The 7,622-nt window shown below is 42.6% G+C and overlaps 1 long non-coding RNA gene across 1 annotated transcript; it reads left to right on the plus strand.

Annotated features, from left to right (window-relative positions):
• Positions 1-297: 297 nt before the first annotated feature.
• On the plus strand, positions 298-4,885 carry LOC103277002. Its single transcript, XR_505406.2, has 3 exons — positions 298-403; positions 2,768-2,849; positions 4,751-4,885. It is a non-coding gene; the product is annotated as an uncharacterized LOC103277002 (long non-coding RNA).
• Positions 4,886-7,622: the final 2,737 nt, after the last annotated feature.

A 7,622-nucleotide genomic window follows, 5' to 3' on the forward strand; every position in this document is an offset into this window, starting at 1 on the left:
AGTATGCTCTGCGATGCACCCTACATCCTGCTCCGCCCCCCAACTTCCGGTGTAGGGAGGCAACTGAACCTCAAAATGCTACAAGAAAAAACATGCTTTTCTTTTTTCTTGCCTCCCCCAGCCCCGTTGCATCACATCTGCTGTCATTCAAGATCAGAAGGGTGGTGACCTGTTGCCTTATCCAATCAGTGGATGCTAGTTCGGAAGCTGCCCAATCAGAAAGGAGATTAAATTGAGGCGATTGCTTCCGGGTTATGATGCGGGCTTTGTTTTCTGGGCCTGCGAAGTACCGAATCATCTCGGAGAGAGCCGTGTGTATTTGCTTCTTCCCTTTTCGCCCTGTGAAATGCAGGTCCGGGGAGTCAGTAAGAAAGACTCTGGGACACCCAGAAGCCGGGAGATGGTGAGTATGGGTGTGGGTGCGAGAGCGAGAGGCAGGGACACGGATGACCCGGCTGTGGCCGACCGGCGTCCCCCTTACTTCTGATCTGGCCCTGTGCCCGCCGCTGGCTCGGCTCCGGTCCCCTCTTCACAGGGTGGTCTGGTTCGGTCCCCAGCATCCTGTTCCCATGGCGACCTCGCTCTACTGGAAGATTCTCCAGTATGTATGTGTGAAACCCAGGAGTGTCGTGGGAGGTCTGACCCGCGTGGGGACCCCTGGGGGAAGGTGTTGTGTTCCTGGCCTCATTTATCTCTCCTCCTAGAAGGTAAACGGATGCTCCATCACAGTGTTAGGGGTTCCCTTGGGCTAACAGCGGATCGAGAATCCCTAAGTCCCAGTCAGGGCTTGTAGTCTGGTCTCCCGAGGGCTTGGGCGTAAAGGCTTGTGGAAGAGGCAGGGTGAAGTCGGCCACGGTCAGGTGCCGGTGGGGGACAGACCCACAGTCACCTGATCTGGAATATTCAGGTCGATATCCCTAGACCAAGTCATCAGGGTTGCTAGGATACAGGACAGGGTGAGGGAAAATGAATGGACCAAGGGGCGCAGCACCCTGGGGCTGGGAAGCCGGAGGTGCGCACTGGGAACCCAGAGATCCGAGTAAATTGCAAAGAATTGCAACACATAGAGAAGAGAGAAGAAAATATTTATTTAAGAAAAGTTGACCACCCAGAGTCCTGGCTTATATCCTTTTCTTGGTGATATTGCACGTGACTGCTGTGACTTCCTTGTGGACTACCTGTGGATGTCTTGGAGATCCTGTGACACAGACTCATTAATGTCTGTCCATATTATCATAGCTCCTAGAGAAGGGCGCAGCAAGGATTCTAATTCTCCTGCACCTTCCCAAGCGACATTCCTTAGAGCTAGTGGAGGATGCACCTCCCCTTATCTCCTAGGGAATCCTAGTTATTAGCTGCGGGGGATCCTTGGCTTCCCTGTAGATAGTGCCCAATTTACTGGAAGATCGAATCCCCACCTGCTTTCCCTCTGAGTGGCTATAACGTTTGTAATTACAAGTTTCATGATTTTACAGTCCTTGCCCAATGCATGATGTCTTAGGTCTTGTAAATTCCCTTTACTCTAGGAAGCTTGATTGCCACTATGAGATACTTCAGATACCAGGAAGTCTGTTTCTGAAAAGACAAAGTCGGTAAAGTTAATTTTACCTAAAATGTGTATTTTGCCAAAAGCATAGCTTCTACTTTCTCATCATTGTGTCAGAGTTTCAGAACAAGATGAAAAGTGACTTCCCACTCTCCTGAACTTTCAAGGGTCATTGGCAGTTTGTCACCAGGTCCAAATCACTTGGCCAACAGCGGTTCTTGAGTGCAGAAACACCAGCCAGGACTCGTGATGTGGGGATCCCGGAGGGCCTGGGAGGAAGGGCTTTGAGAAGGGGCAAGGGGAAGCTGGGATGGGCAAGTGCTGTTGGGTGACAGTCCTACAGTGGCCTTATCTGAATTATCTAGGTGAAAATCTCCAGGGTATGTCATTAGTGTCATTGGACATTTGTGTCATCAGGTCCTAATCCACTTCTGTCGACATAAGGAGTTGGAGCAGGGGTTGTGACTTAATTTAGTAGGGACACTAGAACCAAAGAATTGAGGGGATGGCATCCTAAAGACCCCTCCGGGGTAATGTGTACTTTTTCAAAATTTTTATCCAGGCTGTGGGACAGAGAGTGGCTAAGATCAAGAGGTGGCTTAGAATTGCAGGCATCTGGGAGATGAGAGGAGTCCTGGAAAGTGGTGAATTATCTTTGTCCTTGATTCACAGTCTCCTTTTTCCTTTATTAAACAAAACAGAGTTAATGCACATACTTCCACTTTCCCAGAGGTGGTCTGGACAGCTGCATACTGGTGCCAAATTTGTCAGCATTTCAAAATTATTTTAGCTACATGGAAACACATAAAGAGACCAGAGACTCCCCCTCGGTCTAAAATGGAGTTATGTCGAACTTTTGAGAGTTGACTGTCCCATTTTGGATTGATTATGACTAGGTTTTATATTATTAAATTAGTAACAAAAGTTTTATTTTAGTTTGGCGACTGGTTTCTGTGCACTTGTAGACACATCACTGTTCTTGAAGGGCAGAGGCAAAATTGATGTCTGTCCTCTGGATTATCTTGCATTTTTAAAGAAGAAAAACTATCCTAATGACAAAGTAGACCCACCTCAGGGAGATGGTGGAAGTATCAAATCAAAGAGGACCTCAGGCAAACTGGAGAGCAAACTAGGGGCTCCCAAGAGGGTGGTAAGACTGACAAAAAATAAATACATTCCATTTAATTTTGAAATAAGTAAAGACATATTTTCAAAATGTAGGTGTAACCTGATTTAATAATCTGACCTGAGAAGAAATCCTAGAGAAGTAGGAAGAAAAACACAAAAAATGGCTACTTCTCAGGTAAATAAATGCATCCCAGATCAGAAGGAATGTCATGTGTGTAAAACCTGCAAATCATGCTTCTGTCCTTGTGATGGTCCTACCTAATGAGTTTGTTTCAACTAATTTTGTTCTTCCTGTGTTATTCAATGGGTCTGTCAGACACTACTTCTACATAGCCTCTTCTGTTCTCTTCAACTATACTGTTTAGTTGTCATAAACTATTCTCACCATAAACGTGTGACCTGCATTATTAAAATGGTTCCTTGTCCTGGGGGTCATGGGAAGGCTTGGTAACCAAGAATCCCATTGGAAATTGGATAGATCCTCAGATCCTAATGAAGGATAGAAACGTGTATATATATATTTAATTGTAGTCTTCCTCTGTTGTCCAGAATGAAATACACTGGCACACTCATGGCCACCAACCCAGTTAATTTTTTAATTTATTGTAGAGATGAGGTCTTGCCAAGTTGCCCAGGTTGGTCTCACACCCAAGGGTTCAAGAAATTCTTTTGCCACGGCCTTCCAACGTGCTGGGTTTATAGGCATGGGCCTCTGTTCCTACCCAGAACATGTACTGTTAAGGTTCTATCTAGATGCTCCATCAGCTCCATGCAGAACACGGTTAATAAAATGTACATTTAAACAGGATGGCAGTTACTGCCCAAAATAACTCTGGAAAGTCTGAATAAAGGATAATTAGAAGAGACTTGCTCTCTAGGATGCCAAAAAACAAAAATATAAATGCGCTTTCAGAGATTACATGTCATGGGAGTTACCTGTAGGCTGATTTCTGTGTAACATGAACTTGCTTGTTATTAAATTGAGATTATAAATTACTATATTGGATGGGTGTGGTGATTTAGAGTATAATTCCAGCACTTTGGGAGGCTGAGACAACAGACTTCCCTGAGCCTGTGTTTTGAGAACAGGTGGGCATTTGGTGAGACCTTGTCTGTACAGTAAATTACAAAAACTACCCAGGCATGATTGCATGTGTGTGTAGTTTTAGATAGTTGGAAGGCTGAGGTAGAAGAATTGCCTAAATCCAGCAGGTCGAGGCTGCAGTGGCCATGAGCATACCACTGCACTCAGCCTGGGCAAGAAGAGTGAGATGCCAGCTCAAAAAAGTAATAATAAATTACTATAACTTTTGGCTAAAAGATCTCAGCATGAATGTTGTGTTCTACCTGTGTGCCTTGACATATGGTACCAATTTGTCCCAAATACTTGGGATGCTATGGAGGATGGATTCTTTTAGCCAAGGAGATTGAGACTGTGATTATTCCATGACACCCTAGCCTGGTTCAGAATGAGAAACACCTAGCCGAGCGTAGTAGTGCACACCCGTAGTTCCAGCTACTTGGTAGACTGAGGCGGAAGGATTGCTGGAGCCCAGTGGGTCGAAGCTGTGGTGTCCCTGAGGGGCCACTGCACTCCAGTCTGGGTGACAGAATGAGACTCCAAATCCAAAAGAAAAAAAAGAATGAGACACACGAACTGAACAAAAAAGCACAGAACCTCAGGCTAAATCCATGTTTTGTGAATCAGAATTTGCATTTTAACAAGATATTCAATTCATTGTTGTACAAATTAAAACTTGATGAGGATCTTCTGTCTTACTAGGAGCAGTATATGTAACGTATTCTGTGTGATTTCAACAGTAATTTAAAATGTATGTGCCTGTGTTGGTGTTCATTTTATGCTGTTTCACTCACAAAAATAGAAAGTCTACACTGGCTGAGTGGATTTTATTTCATCCTTTTTTTCCACACTTAATGCATTAGAGGATATTTCTGTATTTTGAATTTTTTTATGGCATGATAACAGTTGTTTTGTCAACTGGACCCTGTTCTTTTCACTCTTGCTTTACCTACAGGCCATGGTGACTTGGTAAATATGTGTTTTGTTGCTTTCAGAGGTTGTTGTCATTCAAGGATGTGGCCATAGAATTCTCTCCAGAGGAGTGGGCATGCCTAGACTCCCCTCAGCGAATATTGTACAGGACTGTGATGTTAGAGAACCATAGAAACCTGGTTCTTCTAGGTGAGGAAACTTTCAAAACACAATCCCTATTTTACTAAGGATTTTATGTCCTTCCTTTGTAGAATTTTTTCTGGGAATTTCTGCTTTGCATGAATGAGTTTCAGATTCCTACTATCAATGAAAAGTTGCTAATATGTTAAAATTGAAAATAAAAAATTAATGATGTTTCATTTTGACATGAAGCCTTCTCTATTTTAAATTGACCAGTGTCCTTCTAGCTATATAATTGGTAAGTTCAGACATTTAGTGATATAGATATCATTGCCCACATTTCATTCCAATTGCTGCCATAATTTATTTACTGACCAGTACTGAACTAAGAACTCACAAATTTAAGGCCAGGCATTGTGAAATGCCAGCACTTTAGGAGGCTGAGTTGAGAGGACTGCCAGAGCCCATGGGTTCAAGAATAGCCTGAGCCAGGCTCGGTGGCTCAGCCTGTAATCCCATGCCTTTGGGAGGCTGAGGTGAGTGGATTACCTGAGCCCACGGGTTTGAGAACCGCCTGGGCAGGCGAGACCTCATCTCTACAATAAATCAAAAAATTAGCCGGGTGGTAGCGCGTGTCTGTAATTCCGGCTACTTGGAAGGCTGAGGCGGAAAGATTGCCGGAGCCCAGCAGGTTGAGGCTGCGGTTGCCAGGAGTGGCCACTGCACTCCAGTCTGCGCAACAGAGTGAGACTCCAACTCAAAAAAAAAGAATAACCTGGGCAACTTGACAAGAACCCATCTCTACACTAAATCAAAAAATTATCTGGGAGTGGTAACGCATACCTGTAGTTCTGGTTACTTGGTAGGCTGAGAGAGAAAAATTACCTGAGCCCAATAGGTGAGCACTGGGGTGGCTGTGAGCTTTCCACTGCACTCCAGTCTGGGTGACAGAGTGAGATTACAACTTAGAATAAAAAGAAACTCATAATTGAAAATTCTATCTAAATGTTCTGAAGGTTTTATTGGGAAACTGTATTTTGGGGTTAATTATCTAGAATCTTGTATAATGTGTCCTCTACAGATCAAATACTAGGTTTGTAATCTAAGAATCCCAGCAAGAGTCATGTTAGCTTTTTCTAATTAAACAGGACTTGCTGTCTCTAAGCCAGACCTTATTACGTGTCTGGAGCAAAAGAAAGAGCCCTGGGATGTGAAGAGACATGGCACATTAGCCAAACTTCCAGGTAAGTGGGAGTGAATGAAGCAGATGATACAGGTTGAGGAATCAGAGCTTGAAATATGGTTTGAGGAGGTGGTGTGCTCCAATGGAAATGGGTTTTTTTTTTTCTTTTTATTTTTGCATTGAAGTCTCACTCTGCCACCCAGACTGGAGTGCAGTGACCGCTCCTGGCCACCGCAGCCTCGATCTGCTGGGCTCCAGTGATCCTTCCACCTCAGCCTTCCAAGTAGCCGGAATTACAGGCATGCGCTATCACGCCTGGCTGATTTTTTTATTTATTTTAGAGATGAGGTCTCGCTGCCCAGGCGAGTCTCGAACCCGCGGGCTCAGGCAATCCACTCACCTCAGCCTCCCAAAGGCACGGGATTACAGGCTAAGCCACCGAGCCCAGCTGGAAATGGTTTCTTAGAAACCTGGGATTCTTTCTCTTCCTGTCACAAGGGTCATCTGTTATTCCATCTTCTGAAATTGTCCAAAAACTGCTTTCTCAATGATCTTTCAAGTATAGAGAAGAAATCAAAATCCATTTAATGGTTTGTTAGGAACTGCATGATCTGACTACCTCTCTGATGCTTTGGAGATGTGCAAATATTTGCTTATTTATTTGAAAATCCATGTCAAACTATTTTTTCTTTTTGTATCATGATTGGAAGTACATAAGCAGTGATTTTGTTATCTGTTTGAGATATTTTAAGAACTCTCTGGACACATGTTACATGTTTTCTAATTTATGATTTTCTATACTAGGGAGAATTCCAATGATTATCTCTCTTAATAGAATAAATCCTGATGTTTTACTTAAATTTTACTTTTATAGTATGATCTGAGACTGGTAGTTTTCTTTTTTCTTTATATCCAAATATTTAAGTATACTATATCATATAGAGGATCGGTAAATATATATTAAACCCCTACAAGTTACCTTGTGTCTTAACAACTCTTATTTTATAATTTTCTTTAGTATGAAGCTTAAGACTAGCTTCATATATGCATATATTCAAACACATTTGTATGCATGTTTATGTGTGATTAGCATCTGGTTTTTTTATACATAAATAAAAATGTATAAACATATGTTGCAAATAATGTAATAATTTGATATGCCTATAGTGTGAAATTATGATTACAATTATATTAATGAACATATCAACCATCTTACATGATTGCCATTTTTATGTTTTGTAAGGAGAACACGTAATGTCTTCTATTTTAGCAAATTTTCTCAGCATACGAAACGTCATTATTAACGATAAGTCACTAGGGTACACGTTAATTCCTTAAGACTCAGTTATAACTCAAATTTTGTAACCATTGAAAAACATCTCCATTTTCCCACCTTCAGGCTCTGGTGACCACGTTGTACTTTCTTCCTGTGTGAGTGCAAAGTTTTTTCATTACACAGGAGTGAGATCACGCAGATTTTTTTTCCCCCCGAGTTAGAGTCTCACTCCAGGTTGGAATGCAGTGGCATGCTAATGAACATGACAGCCTCATTGTTAGGCTCAGGTGATCCTTCCATATCAGTCTTTCAAGTAACTGGAACTATAAGTGTGCGCTGCCAAGCCAAGCTTATT

The sequence above is a fragment of the Carlito syrichta genome, unplaced genomic scaffold (assembly GCF_000164805.1).
Source record: "Carlito syrichta isolate Samal-C Ts95f unplaced genomic scaffold, Tarsius_syrichta-2.0.1 Scaffold316456, whole genome shotgun sequence".
Classification (NCBI taxonomy): domain Eukaryota; kingdom Metazoa; phylum Chordata; class Mammalia; order Primates; family Tarsiidae; genus Carlito; species Carlito syrichta.